We start from the raw sequence: 17,351 nt of genomic DNA on the forward strand, positions 1-17,351 counted from the left end.
TCCCCTGCGACATTTTTCAGAGGTATGCATGTGTAGTTATTGATGTTTTCTTTTGCCTATATGATTATAGTGGGGTCTTTATTTGCAATCCGGATCGCCGCCGGTACGAAAGAAAAACTGATCTTGCGCTAGAAATTATAAGTTTGCTTTCAAAACAATATTTTAAAAATATTTAGCAGGTAAAATTAACATCATATTTAGATTCCACACATTTTTGTAACAAAATTTCATATATAATATTTTAAAATCGAAGTTACGGTTTAAAAGTTACGGATAATTTAGAAAATCATTTGTTTGATTTAAATATATTCCAAAATAATATTAAAAATACTTAATAGGTAAAAATAATCTCATATTCATATTCTACATATTTTTCTAATCAAATTTCATATATAACATGTTCAAATCGGAGTTACGGTTTAAAAGATATGGATGATTTAAAAAAGTATTTGTTTGACTTACATATGATCCGCGGATGAATTACCTAAAACGTCAGGTTTTTTTTCGAAAAACGTAAAATAACGGTTCGGGTGTGACTTAAATCCGGACGGCGGGTTAATTTCAAAAAAAGACAGGAACTTTTGTGTAAAATACAAAAATAACGATTCGTTTTGACTTAAAACAGGATTGCGGGTTGACTTCTTTGAAATAGAAGGACTTTTCTGAAAAATGCCATGACGGATGAAAGAAATCCAATTTGCTTTATTACTAGGTAAAGATAAAGATATAGGGCCATGTAGATGCCATCGTCCTTCTGATGACACCAAAATCATCTACCACTCCTCCTTAATAACATGTCACATCAACTCTTTGCTTATGTGGCATGGTTTGGCATTTGCATTGATTAGAGCATTGGTTTGTTACAAAACACTCAAAATTGTTCCACCTAGCCTATAAGTTTGTTTGAGTGGACGTGATTAGTTCATAGCCAAGAAAGAAACTACGTTTTGGCTAATCTTTTACCGTTCTTAGTTATATATCACGAGCACTAATTTTTTGTTTTTTCTTTCTCCCATTAGCAATTATGATATATTCCACGAACACTATAGTTTTGTTATACTTAGCCTAAATTTGTGTGCCACTAGCAACTGAGATTTCCTCTAGAGCGGTTGTGATGCCACGTAGACACTATTTTCTTCCACTAGTGTTGGTTATTCGCTTCTTGACTAGGCGATCTATTTCCCACCTCTTGTTTGCCCATCGATCAGTTGTGAGGCACCAATGACTAGTACGACAATGTTTTTTGCCTAAGTCTTCAATTTGCTCATCCCTTTTATTTTGACTAATCTAGGCTATGGAACAAAAGTTGTCAAAGAGAAATCGGTCGCCAGGGCCAGATATTGATGCAGACACTTCAAGTGCACCCATAAAACATAGGAAGAATGCATGAAATGTCGTTGATGCAAGCAATCTCCCAAAGCCTTCTATTCGGGGAGAAATTAATTCAGATGAGTTGCGTAATAATTTTGCTGATCGAAAGAGAATTTCATAGTATACAAGAAGTCCTAATAAACAAGCCAATATTAAGAAAAGATATTTAAACATGGGCTTACATACCATCGCCCAACTTTCATTATCCAGAGAGGGGAATTGGATTTGTTCATTGAATATTCAATCCAAAATGGTTCGATGAATCTGCTGGTTGGCTTGAGTATAGTGACAAGTGCCACTTGTGATTTGTGTTGGGATTTCTTCGAAGAGGAGAGGATGATGCAATACAGTAGAGATAAGTATTTCTCTCAGTTAAGAACCAATGTTATCAATCCAGTAGGAGAACCACACAGAACCTCGTTAGCAGCACCTGCACATACAAAAGCAAATACTTGCACCCAACACGATCAAGAAGGTTGTCAATCCTCTTGGCGGTTATTTGCAAGGATCAAATCTCATAGTGGTAGATAGATAAAATAAAATACTAAACAAAATAAAAGAAATAAAATTGCAGCGAGGTATTTTTGAATTTTATATATGATAAGAGTAGACCCTGGAGCCATAGTTCTCACTAGAGCTTCTCTCTCGAACACATAACATACGGTGGGTAAATAAATTACTGTTGGACAATTGATAGAAAATCGCATATTTATGACGACATTCAAGGCAATGATCATGTATATAGGCATCACGTCCGGGACAAGTAGACCGACTCTTGCCTGCATCAACTACTAATACTGCACCTATCGACCGCTATCCAGCATGTGCATCTAGGGTATTAAGTTAATAAAAACAGAGTAACGCCTTAAGCAAGATGGCATGATGTAGACAAAGTAAATCCAAGCAATATGAATAAACCCCATCATCTTATCCTTAATGGCAACAATACAAATATGTGTCATTCCCTTTCTGTCACTGGGATGGAGCATCGCAAGATTGAAGCCATTACAAAGCACCTTCCATTGCAAGATAAATCAATCTAATTGGCCAAACCAAACTAATAGACCGGAGAGAAATACAAAGATATAACAATCATGCATAAAGAAGTTCAGAGAAGACTCAAATATTTCTCATGAATATTCAAATCATAAACCCCGATTCATTGGATCCCAAACACACCACAAAAGAGAATTACATCGAATAGAACTCCAAGAAGATCGAGGAGAACATGGTATTGAATATCAAAGAGAGAGAAGGAGCCATCTAGCTAATAGCTATGGACCCGTAGGTCTATGGTAAACTACTCATGCATCATCAAAAGGGCAGTAAGGTTGATGTAGAAGCCCTTTGTGATCGATTGCCCCTCCGGAAGAGTACCGAAAAGGCCTGCGGATGGGATCGCTGAAGAACAGAGACTTGCGATGGTGGAAAAGGTGTTTCGGGTTGCTCTATACTATATTGGGAATATTTGAGAATTTATAGAGGTGGAATTAGGTCAGGACGTGCCACGAGGGGCCCACGAGCTTGTTGCTCCCTCATGGCTCTTTTGGTCTACTCCCGAACCTTCTAGGGTCTCGCTGGGTCCAAAAAAAACCGTCAAAAAGTTTTGTAGCGTTTGGACTATGTTTGGTATTGCTGAAAAGCCAAAAACAAGCAAACAAATAGCAACTGACACTGGGCACTAGGTTAATAGGGTAGTCGAAAAAAATGATATATAATTGCATATAAAACACCCAAGATTGATACTATAATAACATGAAACAATCAATAGTTATAGATACGTTGGAGACGTATCAAGCATCCCAACTTAATTCCTACTCGTCCTCGAGTAGGTAAATGATAAAAGTAGAATTTTTGATGTGGAATGCTACATAACATGTTCATCATGTAATCTCTCTTTTATGGTATGAGTATTGAGACCCGAATGATTCAAAACAATAGTCTATAGTCTGGTATAAAGACATCAATACTCAGGCATACTAACAAACAATCATGTCTTTCAAAATAAAATGTTAAAGAAAGTTATCCCTACATAATGATAGTCTTGTCATGCTCCATCTTCTTAACACAAAGTATTTATCATGCACAACCCCGATGACAAGCCGAGCAATATGTTCATACTTTTTAACGCGCTTCAGATTTTTTAACCCCCACACTATATATGTATGAGCGTTAAGACATGGATATAACACTATGGATGGAATAGAATGCGGTGGTAGAGATTAATAAGGGGAAGCCAAGAAAGAAGATAGTCTCACATGCTTAAGAGAAGACACTATAACATTGGGGACAATCACGGTTGCATCCTGTGTGGCAGCACGGAGGAAGAAATGATTGAACACATGATTTTTACGTGTCATTTCAGTGTGACTTGTTGGGACACTTTGAATCCACTGGACAACTAATGGAGATCGTCTCAATTGGATCAAAGATGCAAAGACAGCATGGAACAACCCAATGTTCATGGAGATTTTCCTATACGCCTCCTGGAGTATATGGAAAGAAAGAAATAACAAACACTTCCGTAGGATAAACCCCACTCTCGGCTCTTGGGCAAGAAGATTCATAGAGGATTTCTCTCTACTCAGACATAGAGCCAAAGAGAAGCACAAACCATTTATTTCTTCTTTTGCCCATTCCTTTGTTGTACCATAAACCAATTTTTACTTTGGTTTCCCACTTATACCTTAGATTGCCAATGGCTATGGATGTAAGGTTATGACCTTGTAAGAACCTTTTTGATACTTTAATCTAATACATACAGTAGGAGCCTCTCTTACTGTTTCAGGTGTCAAAAAAAGATAGTCTCACATCGACGCGGCAAATCAACGGGCTATGGAGATGCCCATCAATTGATGTCAATGCAAGGAGTAGGAATTGCCGTGCAACGAATGCACTAATAGCTATAACTATATGAAAGCTCAACTTGAAAACTAAGTGGGTGTGCATCCAACTTGCTTGCTCATGAAGACCTCGAGTATTTGAGGAAGCCCATCATTTGAATATACAGGAAGCTGATACGTCTCCATCGTATCTACTTTTCCAAACTCTTTTGCCCTTGTTTTGGACTCTAAACTGCATGAGTTGAATCGAGCTAACCCGAACTAACGTTGTTTTCAGTAGAATTGCCATGGTGTTATTATTCTGCAGAAATAAAAGTTCTCAGATTGACCTGAAAATTTACGGAGAGTATTTTTGGAATTAATAAAAATACTGGCACAAGAATTATCCAAAGGGGGGCCACTGATAACCCACAAGTATAGGGGATTGCAACAGTTTTCGAGGGTAAAGTATTCAACCCAAATTTATAGATTTGACACAAGGGGAGCCAAAGAATATTTGAAGGTATTAGCAGCTGAGTTGTCAATTCAACCACACCTAGAGATTAATTATCTGCAGCAAAGTGATTAGTAGCACAGTAATATGATAGTTCTGATGATAGCAGCAGTAGCAACGGTAATGGTAACAGTGATAGCAGTGATACTGTAGTAGTAACGATAACAGTAACATTTGTAACTTAGCAAGAACAATATAAGATAAATTCGTAGGCATTGGATCGGTGATTCGTTGGATGATATTCATCATGAGATAGTTATAACCTAGGGCGATACGACACTAGCTCTAGTTCATAAATTGAATGTAGGCATGTATTCCGTAAATAGTCATACATGCTTATGGAAAGAACTTGCATGGCATCTTTTGCCTACCCTCCCGTGGCAGCAGGTTCCTATTGGAAACTAAGGGATATTAAGGCCTCCTTTTAATAGAGAACCGGAATAAAGCATTAACACACGGTGAATACATGAACTCCTCAAACTAAGGTCATCATCGAGAGTGGTCCCAATTGTTGTCACTCCGGGGTTGCCGGATCATAACACGTAGTAGGTGACTATATATAACTTGCAAGATCGGATCCAGAACATGAATATAATGGTGATAACATAAACGGTTCAGATATGAAATCATGGCACCTGGGCCCAAAGTGACAAGCATTAAGCATGGCAAAGTCATAACAACATCAATCTCAGAACATAATGGATACTAAGGATCAGGCCCTAACAAAACTAACTCGATTACATGATGAATCTCATCCAACTCCTCACCTACCAACGAGCCTACGAATGAATTACTCACTCCCGGTGGAGAGCATCATGGAATTGGCAATGGAGAAGGGTTGGTGATGACGAAGATCGAAGATCCCCCTCTCCGGAGCCCCAAACGGACTCCAGATACGGCCTCCTGATGAAGAACAGGAGACGGCGGCGGCTTCGTCTCGTGAAACGCGATAATTCTTTCACTCGGATTTTTTCTGGAATAGTGTGATTTAATTTATAGTGTTAGTTTCAGGGTCCACAGGGCCACCAGGTGGGCAGCACCCACTAGAGCGCGCTTGGGGGGGGGGGGCAGGCGCGCCCTGGTGGGCTGTGCCCATCGAGGTGCCCCCTGATGTGGCTCTTGGCTCCAGAAATTCTATTTATTGATATAAAAAATCCTCGCAAAGTTTTGTTCCATTCCAAGAAATTTTATTTCTGCACAAAAACAACACCATTGTAGTTCTGCTGAAAACAACGTCAGTCCGGGGTTAGTTTCATTCAAATCATGCAAATTAGAGTCCAAAACAAAAGGAAAGCATTAGGAAAAGTACATACGTTGGAGATGTATCAACTCCCCCAAGCTTAAACCTTAATTTTCTTGTCCTCAAGCAATTCAGTTGATAAACTAAAAGTGAAAGAAAAACTTTTACGAGCTCTTTTGCTCTTGTTTCATAAATAAGCTTAAACAACACCCTAGTTTTTAGCAAAGAGTACAACTTACCATGTCGACAATAACTCTTTAAAATTATATTAACTCATATCAATGACATAATCAACTAGAGAGCAATAATAAGATATCTCAAACAACAACACATTGTCAAAACAACCATGATTCAATATGACAATAGTGGTATCTCGCTAGCCCTTTCTGAGACTGCAAAACATAAATGCACAGCACCCCCAAAGTTCAAGCAGCGACTAAACATTGTAATTCATGGTAGAAAAGATCCAATCATGATGCACCCAACATTAGCTACACACAATGCATCAGCATGAGAGCAGTGCTCTCAGGTTCTGGTGCTTATTTGAGAAGGTGATGACACAACATAAAAGTAAATTGATAATACCTTCGCAGAGGGAAGTAGTGATTTGCAGAGGTGCCAGAGCTCAAGTTTTTAAAACAGAGGTAAATGATATTTTGAGATATGCACCCTTCTCATTAACTTCACGACCATCAGTTATCAATATCTTCCATGCTAAACATGCTAGTGGCGGTTCCCAAGCCGAAATGTAAAGGTTATGACTCCATTGAGAGTTTTTGTTTGATTATTTGTAAGCTCTTTTCTTTTTGCAGTTTGGGACTGGGCATCCCTATTACCGCCCTTTTCTCGTGCTATGGCGAGTGAATAAACACTCATCCTAAGAATAACCCGCTTAGCATGGAAAATACCGACTACCTCCTGTCATTCCATGAACGATCCAGGCACACAAAAAGGATATTTATTTGAAGTTTTTAGAGATGGCACATGCAAATTTACTTAGGACGGCAGGTTAATACCGAATATAGGTAGGTATGGTGGACGAGTTCCCACTTAGTACAGGTGAATGCTAGCAAATAGGTTGAGAAGCGGCCAGCTAGAGAGCAACAACGGTCATGAACATGCATCATGCATAAGTAACATTGGATACTAGCATGAGTAGGAGTGAACACCATGAACATAAATATCATAGAGGCTATGTTGGTTTTGATTCAACTACATGCATGAACATGTGCCAAGTCAAGCCACTCGAACATTCAGAGGAGGATGACATATCATCTTACTTCATCACAATCATTTTAAAGCAATGTTGATATCCAAGATAAGTCATTATTCACTCCTAGCTACTTATGCATGGGATTAGAAACTATAATCTCTAATTGCAAACATGTTTGATCATAATAGGGTGAATCATGGGTACTAGGTTAAACATATTTACAAAAACAGAACAAGTCGAGTTCATACCCGTTTCTCTCCGCCACGGCCAGTTCATGTAATATCGTCATTATTGACTTTCACTTGCACGACCAAATGATTTGAAAATAATAATAGTGCAAGAGTGTCATGGACTAAGCTGGAATCTGCAAACATTTTGTTCAAGAGGAGAAGACAAGGTAATATGGACTCTTTATTAGATCAATAATGCAAATGAGAGCCACTCAACATTTTAATCATGGTCTTCTTCTTGGTGTGACTCAATAAAAAGGAAGAAAAATTCAGAGAAACACACTGAAATATTTTTGGAGTTTTTGGTTTTTCAGAAGCAAGCAAATGGAAAGGGGAAAACAAAAACGAGAAAAACTATTTACACGGGAAAGCTCCCAACAAGTAAAAGAAGAACAAGGAAATATTTTTGGGTTTTCTTTTTAGTGCTACAACAATTTAAACTAGGAAGAAAAATAAAAAAGAAGCAAGAAACATATTTTTGGATTTTCTAAAAGTTTTTCAAACACACAAGAAGAAAGCGAGAAAATAAATTAAACATGGATGATACAATGAAAAAGTGTGGACACCGACAACTAGAATGAAATGTGTGAACAGGAATGTAATGTTGGTGGGAATACGTACTCCCCCAAGCTTAGGCTTTTGGCCTAACTTGGTCTAGGGCCACTCGAAGAAGCCGTAAGGTCCAATGTTGAATTGCTGGGGAGCAAGCACCATAGGGTCCCACTGCTGAGGCTCCTCCTGTGCCGCAGCCTGGTTGTTCCGGTAAGCGACAATGTCCTCAGGGATAATCCTGTATCCGCCCCTGGTAATATGCTCAAACAATGAAGGTGCAGGTAAGGGAATAATATCACGAGTTTTCTCACCGAAAACTAAGTTGTAAGGCATGTCAATATTAGGATAATCAGTAGCAATAAACTAGTGGTCTTTCATAGCTGCTATATCTAGGTAAGCTCTAGGCAAAGGATGATCATGCTGGCGTATCTGCACATTGAAGTGAGTTGCCAAGCGAGCAGTGTAAATGCCTCCATGTATTTTACCCTTGAATCTGTTAAGGTGAAGGCGACGTGCCACAATTGCTCCCAAGCTATAAGTGTTGTCACCATAAAGTGCGCGACACAAAACAACAAAGTCTGGGGCGCTAAGTGAACCCACCTTCTCTCTCGCTAGCAAGCACTTTGCAATGAACAAGGAAAAATAATGCACGACTGGAAACTGCAAGCTAACGACAGTGGTGCTCGATACTCCTCTCTCACCCCCACTGTCAGAGTACGGTAAAAACCGTCAAACTCTGAGGGCTTAGGATCTACCAAATCCCCATCAGAAGGAAGCATGCATATGTCACAAAATTCAGTAAGTGGGATCTGGCGAGTTTCAGCATATAAATTAAACTAAACCTTAGGGGGATTATTCCTAGAATGAAGATGAAAGTTTTGCACAAATGAGTTTGTGAGGAGATGATATTGTTGGCATTTAGCTGCGATGAAGTTGGTGAGGCCGGCATTAGCAGCATATTGGCTGAACTCTTGGAGGATTCCGGCCCCTTCCATGAACGCATTATGCGGCCAATCGCACGGTCGTAGCTCCGCCAACCTCGAGGTATGGAGATCATTGTCAGATGACTCCCCAATAACCCCCTTGGAGTTCTTCTTGGAAGCAAACTTCCTAAAGAAACTCATCCTTTTCCTATGAACAAAATTCTGAAATTTTTAGTCCACAGAATTTTTCTCAACAAAACTTCACAAAAATGATAGCAACTACTCATAGGGATGTATAGAGGCCATAGCAAGCATTCAAACTACGTAGAAGAATTCAACATGCAAGCTCATCTACAACAACACCAAGAGTAGCTAATTATTCTAAATATAAACCACTAAAACAAAAACTAATTGGACACATGGAGGAGTCACATACCAAGCAACAAATCCCCAAAATAGTTTCGGAAACGGAATTTCGAGCAAAGTGATCGAAATCCACGGTTTCAGGAGCAAGAACACGAGAGAGAGTGTGGTAATGATTTTTTTCTAGGTGAATGGAGTGATGTGGGAAGAAGAAGTAAGTGAGGGGGCCCACATGGGGACCACAACCCACCAGGGCGCGCCTGGGGGTCCTGGTGCACCTCCCTCTGATATTATTTTCAGCAGAAATTCAGAAATATTCAGAAAAAAATCGTGTTAAAATTTCAGGGCATTCCGAGAACTTTTATTTTTGGGTCATTCTTTTATTGCACGGAAAACTCAGAAAACAGACGAAGCATGGCATTTTATTTTATTTAACTATGAAAAACAGAAAACAAAAGGTAGGGACATAAGGTAGTGCTCACTAAATTCATCAACTTCATACCTCTCAAAAATGATCCATTAATAAGGTTGATCAAGTCTTATTAACCACCACTTTCGATTAATATGAAACCGAAGAACTTTCGTAAATCACTAAGTTACATCAATGAGGATATGAATGTCCCCAACAATAAACATTTAATATTTCTTTTTAACAGTAGGTATAGGTAGCTGAAAACTTCCAATAGTGATTTTCAGAGATTTTTCAATAACATTAATACCATTCACTTGGAATTGTTTCTTTGGAAAGTGCACCGTATGCTCATTACCCTTGATATGAAAAGTGACCTTGCTTTTATTGCAATCAATAACATCCCCTGCAGTGTTCAAGAAGGGTCTACCAAGGGTAATCGACATGTTGTCGTCCTCGGGCATCTCAAGTATAACAAAGTCAGTCAAAATAGTAACATAAGCAACAACAACAGGCACATCCTCACAAATACCGATAGGTATGGCAGTTGATTTATCAGCTATTTGCAAAGATATTTCAGTAGGTGTGAGTTTATTCAAATCAAGTCTTTTATATAAAGAGAAAGGTATAACACTAACACCAGTTCCCAAATCACATAAAGCAGTTTTCACATAATTTATTTCAATGGAGCAAGGTATAGTTGGTATTCCCGATCTCCAAGTTTTTAGGTACTCCGTCTTTAAAAGTGTAATTAGCAAGCATAGTGGATATTTCGGCTTCTGTTATTTTTCTCTTATTAGTGATGATGTCTTTCATATACTTTGCATAAGGAGGCATTTTCAAGATATTAGTTAAGCGAGTTTGCAGAAAAACTAGCCTCAACATTTCAGCAAAGCATTCAAATTCTTCATCATCTTTCTTTTTAGTTGACTTAGGTGGAAAGGGCATAGGCTTTTGAACCCATGGTTCTCTTTCCTTACCATGTTTTCTAGCAACAAAGTCTCTTTTATCATATCTTTTATTCTTAGGTTGTGGGTTATCAAGATCAACAACTGGTTCTATCTCAACATCATTATCTGGTTCTTTATCATTAGGTTGAGTATCTTCATGAACCTCATCATTATCTTTTTCATTATCGGAAGGTGAGTGTTCATTACCAGATTGAGTTTCAGCATCAGAGATAGAAACTTCATTATCATTATCAGGAGGTTTTTGTATTTCAGGTTCACTAGAGGCAGACAAAGTCCTATTACTTTTCTTCTTCTTTTTCTTTTTAGAAGGACCAGTTGCATCAGTGTTAATTCTTTGAGAGTCGTGTTCAATTCTCTTTGGGTGTCCCTCAGGATAAAGTGGTTCCTAAGTCATTTTACCTCCTCTAGTTGCTACTCTAACAGCAAAGTCACTTATATTATTGTTCATTTCATCAAGTATCTGTCTTTGAGATTTAGCAACTTGTTCTAATTGAGTTTGAACCATAGAGGCATGCTTTCCTACACCTCTAACATCATGTGAGATTATAAATAACAAGTCACTTAAGCGAGCAATAATATCATAGTTGTATTTCAATTGTTTCATAACATTTGCATTGAAGTGATCTTGCTTTCTAATGTAATTATCAAACTCATAAAGGCATTGGCTAGGATGTTTATTACGAGGATCATCACTATCATTGAATTTCATTAAAGATTTTACCTCTAACACCTTAGGTGGTGGTGGTTCTTCAAGCCCATGTATTTCTTCGATAGGTGATAAATTTTTAACATTCACGGCTTTAATACCTTTTTCCTTCATAGATTTCTTTACCTCTTGCATATCTTCAGGACTGAAATATAAGATACCCCTCTTCTTCAGAGTGGGTTTAATAGGTGTTTCAGGAGGAGTCCAATCATCATAATTTTTTAGTATGTTATTCAATAATTCTTCAGCTTGCCCAATAGTTCGTTCCCTGAAAACACAACCAGTGCAACTATCTAGGAAATCCCTAGAAGCATTGGTTAGTCCATTATAGAAGATATCAAGTATTTCATTTTTCTTAAGAGGATCATCAGGCAAAGCATTAAGCAATTGGAGAAGCCTCCCCCAAGCTTGTGGGAGACTCTCTTCTTCAATTTGCACAAAGTTAAAATTTCGTACAAGGCAACTTGTTTCTTATGAGCAGGGAAATATTTCTCAGAGAAGTAATAGATCATATCCTTGCGACTACGCACACAACCAGGAGCAAGAGTATTGTACCAAGCTTTAGCATCACCCTTTAATGAGAATGGAAATAACTTGAGAATATAGTAATAGCGAATCTTCTCATTATGAGCAAAAAGGGTAGCTATATCATTCAACTTAGTAAGATGTGCCACAACAGTTTCATAACCATGGAAAGGCTCAGATTCAACCAAAGTGATTAACTCTAGGTCGACAGAGAATTCATAATCCTTATCATGGATAAAAATAGGTGAAGTAGCAAACTTAGGATCACATTTCATTTTAGCATTCAGAGATCTTTCTTTATACTTGCATAATAATTTCTCTAGATCATCTCTATCCTTAGAAGCAAGAATATCTCTAGTTGCCTCCTCACTCATAGTATAAACTTCCAGTACCTTTGGCAATTCATATCTAGGAGGACAAGTTCTAGTAGGTGTTTCAAGATTTCCAGTTTCAAGTTCATCATGAGATTCAACAATATCATGTTGTCTTACTCTAGCAATTTGTTCATCAAGAAATTCACCTAGTGGCATATCATCATCAAGCAAGGTACTAGCATCATCATGACTAGCATTCATAGCAGAAGTAGCATCATCAATCACTTGCAACATATCAGAATTAATAACATGTGGTGGTGTTGGAAGTTTACTTATAATAGAAGGTGAATCTAAAGCGGAGCTGGATGGCAGTTCCTTACCTCCCCTCGTCTTTGAGGGAAAAATCTTAGTCTTAGCATCCTTCAGTTTCTTCATAGTGATAATATGATAATAATCCCAAGTGACTCAACAAATATAGCTATGCTCCCCGGCAACAGCGCCAGGAAAAGGTCTTGATAACCCACAAGTATAGGGGATCACAATAGTTTTCGAGGGTAGAGTATTCAACCCAAATTTATAGATTCAACACAAGGGGAGCCAAAGAATATTTGAAGGTATTAGCAGCTGAGTTATCAATTCAACCACAGCTGGAGATTAATTATCTGCAACAAAGTGATTAGTAGCACAGTAATATGATAGTATTGATGATAGCAACAGTAGCAACAGTAACGGTAACAGTGATATTGTAGTAGTAACGATAGTAGTAATAGTAGTAACTTAGCAAGAACAATATAAGATAAATTCATAGGCATTGGATCAGTGACTCGTTGGATGATATTCATCATGAGACAGTTATAATCTAGGTCGATACGGCACTAGCTCGAGTTCATAAGTATAATGTAGGCATGTATTCAGTAAATAGTTATACATGCTTATGGAAAGAACTTGCATGACATCTTTTGTCCTACCCTCCCGTGGCAGTGGGGGTCCTTCCCTCCTTTCATTCATAAACATGTCATTTTCATGGTCTAGCAAATATTGTTCTAAAGGATCCGTGGGAGGCACATCAATAGAAGCAAGACCAATAATTTCATCCTTACTAGGAAATTCTTTATCATGGGGTTGTCTACGAAATTCGAAGAAACTAAACTCATGGGACGCATCCCCAAAACTTACAGTAACAATTTCTTTCTCGCAATCTATCTTAGCATTAACGGTGTTCAAGAATGGTCTACCAAATATAATGGGACAAAAATCATCTTGTGGGGAACCAAGGACAAGAAAAAAATCAGTAGGGTATTTCACTTTCCCACACAAGACTTTGAAAGCACAAGTGCTCCCCGGGTGATTTTGGTAATTAATGTCAACATATCTCTTGTTGGACTAATACTTTTATCTAGTATATTTCAGATAAGTTCAACAGTCGAGTGGCATGGACAAGAGGATGTGGAACCCCTTCAAGATGCTAAGGACAAAGGATTGGCTCAAGCTCAAAGCTCAGGACTCTACATTTTCTATTTCAGTGATCCAAGATCACATTGAGTCCATAGGAAAGCCAATACTATTAAAAGGGGATGAGGTGTTGCTTAATGGCTTGCTTGCTCAAAGTGCTTAGTGATATGCTCCAAATCCCTCAACCACTTTCTCATATCCACATATGTCCAAAACCAAAAGTCAAACTCGGCCCCACCGATTTGATCCATCCGGCGCCGCCGAGTTCATTTGATATAGCCACTGCCAGAAACCCTAATCAATTCGGTCTCACCGATGGGATCTCGGTCTCACCGAGATGGGCTTGCAAACTCTCTGTTGCTTATTGCAATAATTTTGGTCTCACCGAGAAGATGTATCCCATCGAGTTTGCTTGACTAACTCTCTGTTTTGCTTATTACCAAAACTGGTCCCACCGAGTTTGTGTAATCGGTCAAAATGAGATGAGGTTTTACCCTAACCCTTGCACATTGGTCCCACCGAAATGCCTAACGGTAACATTATGAACTAAATCGGTCCGACCGAGTTTTCTGATTCGGTCCCACCGAGTTTGGTAAATTGTGTGTAACAGTTAGATTTTGTGTGGAGGCTATATATACCCCTCCACCCTCTCTTCATTCGTGAGGAAAGCCATCAGGACATGCCTGAACTTCCAGCATTCATTTTCTGAGAGAGAACCACCTACTCATGTGTTGATGCCAAGATATTTCAATCCAATCTTATGAATCTTGATCTCTAGCCTTCCCCAAGTTGCTTTCCACTCAAATCATCTTTCCACGAAATCCAATCCTATGAGAGAGAGTTGAGTGTTGGGGAGACTATCATTTGAAGCACAAGAGCAAGGAGTTCATCATCAACACACCATCTATTACCTTTTGGAGAGTGGTGTCTCCTAGAATTGTTAGGGGTCACTTGGGAGCCTCCGTCAAGATTGTGGAGTTGAACCAAGGAGTTTGTATGGGCAAGGAGATCGCCTACTTTGTGAAGATCTACCCTAGTGAGGCAAGTCCTTCGTGGGCGATGGCCATGGTGGGATAGACAAGGTTGCTACTTCGTGGACCCTTTGTGGGTGGATCCCTCCGCGGACTCGTGCAGTCATTACCCTTCGTGGGTTGAAGTCTCCATCAACGTGGATGTACGATAGCACCACCTATCGGAACCACGCCAAAAATCTCCGTGTCTCCAATTGCGTTTGCACACTCCAATCCCATCCCTTTACTTTCTTGCAAGTTGCATGCTTTACTTTCCGCTGCTCATATACTCTTTGCATGCTTGCTTGATATGTATTGTGAATGCTTAAACTTGTGCTTAAACTCCACCTCAACTTGAAAAACTTAAAAACTACCAACTTTGTGTGTTGAGGGTCTAATCACCCCCCTCTAGACACCTCTTCTCAATCCTTTCAGACTTCAACATCTCTAACAATCCCAATTGGTGATATAGTATCTCTATTAGCAAGATTAATAGTAACATCAATATCTTCTATTTCAGCAGGTGCAATATCATTCATAATTTCCTGATATAAAGTAAAAGGAATTGCACTCACACTAGCACCCAAATCACATAAGCCATGATAACAATGATCTCCTATTTAACCAGAAACAACAGGCGTGCCAACAATAGGCCTATGTTTATCTTTAGTATCAGCAATTCTAGCAGATTCGTCACAGAAATGAATAACATGCCCATCAATATTATCGACCAAGAGATCTTTAATCATAGCAATACTAGATTCAACTTTAATTTTCTCAGGGGCTGTAGGTGTTCTAGTATGACTCTTATGAATCATAGTTGAAGCTTTAGCATGATCCTTTATCCTAACAGGGAAATGTGGTTTCTAAATATAAGCAGTAGGAATAACAAGATCAACATTATAAGTATAATTTTCTTCTTCAGCTTTAATATGTTCTACTACTTTCACTTCAATGGGAGGATGATATTTAAACCACTTCTCCTTAGGGAGATCAACATGAGTGGCAAATGATTCACAGAAAGAAGCTACTATATATCTCAGAGCCAAGTCCATACTTAGTACTAAATTCGGGAAAAGCATCAGTATCCATAAAAGATTTAACACGATCAAACTTGAGGTTTATACCTGACTCAGAGTTGTGTTCGAATTCCCAATCTTCAGAGTTGCATTTAATTTGTTCCAATAAATCCCATTTGAATTCAATAGTCTTCTTCATAAAAGAACTAGTACAAGAAGTATCAAGCATGGATTGATCATTACGAGAAAGCCGAGCATAATTTTTTTGAATAATAATTTCTCTTGAGTGCTCATGATTGGGGCATGAATATAACAATGACTTAATCCTTCCCCAAGGTTGAGAGATACTTTCTCTTTCATGAGGCCAAAAATTATAAATATAATTCCGATCATGATGAACTAGATGCATCGGATAAAACTTCTAATGAAATTCCAATTTCAATTGGTTGTAATTCCAAGTCCCAATATCATCGCATAGCCTATACTGCTACCTCTTGAGCACTTCGTTGGTTTTCCCTTGAAGAGGAAAGGGTGATGCAACAAAGTAGCGTAAGTATTTCCCTCAGTTTTTGAGAACCAAGGTATCAATCCAGTAGGAGGCTCCTCACAAGTCCCTCGTACCTACACAAAAAAAACAAGAACCTTGCAACCAACACGATAAAGGGGTTGTCAATCCCTTCACGGCAACTTGCAAAAGTGAGATCTAATTGAGATAATAAGATAAGATAAATATTTTTGGTATTTTTATGATATAGATTGAAAAGTAAAGATTGTAAAATAAAGATAGATTGGAAACTTATATGATGGAAAATAAACCTGGGGGCCATAGGTTTCACTAGTGGCTTCTCTCAAGATAGCATAAGTATTACGGTGGGTGAACAAATTACTGTCGAGCAATTGATAGAAAAGTGCATAGTTATGAGAATATCTAGGCATGATCATGTATATAGGCATCACGTCCGCGACAAGTAGACCGACTCCTGCCTGCATCTACTACTATTACTCCACACATCGACCGCTATCCAGCATGCAACTAGAGTATTAAGTCCATAAGAACAGAGTAACGCATTAGGCAAGATGACATGATGTAGAGGGATAAACTCAAGCAATATGATATAAACCCCATCTTTTTATCCTCGATGGCAACAATACAATACATGCCTTGCTGCCCCTGCTGTCACTGGGAAAGGACACCGCAAGATTGAACCCAAAGCTAAGCACTTCTCCCATTGCAAGAAAGATCAATCTATTAGGACAAACCAAACTTATAATTCGAAGAGACTTGCAAAGATAACCAATCATACATAAAAGAATTCACAGGAGATTCAAATATTTCTCATAGATAAACTTGATCATAAACCCACAATTCATCGGATCTCGACAAACACACCGCAAAAAGAGTTACATCGAATAGATCTCCAAGAAGATCGAGGAGAACTTTGTATTGAGATTCAAAGAGAGAGAGAGAGAGAGAGAAAGCCATCTAGCTAATAACTATGGACCCGAAGGTCTGTGGTAAACTACTCACAACTCATCGGAGAGGCCTTGGCGATGATGTAGAAGCCCTCTGTGGTTGATTCCCCCTCCGGCGGAGCGCCGGAAAAGGCCCCAAGATGCGATCTCATGGATACAGAAGGTTGCGGCGGTGGAAATAGGGTTTCATGGTGCTCCTTAGTGTTTTCAGGGTATGCAAGTATATATAGGCGAAGGAGGTCGG

This window comes from Triticum dicoccoides, chromosome 4B, assembly GCF_002162155.2.
Source record: "Triticum dicoccoides isolate Atlit2015 ecotype Zavitan chromosome 4B, WEW_v2.0, whole genome shotgun sequence".
Classification (NCBI taxonomy): Eukaryota; Viridiplantae; Streptophyta; class Magnoliopsida; order Poales; family Poaceae; genus Triticum; species Triticum dicoccoides.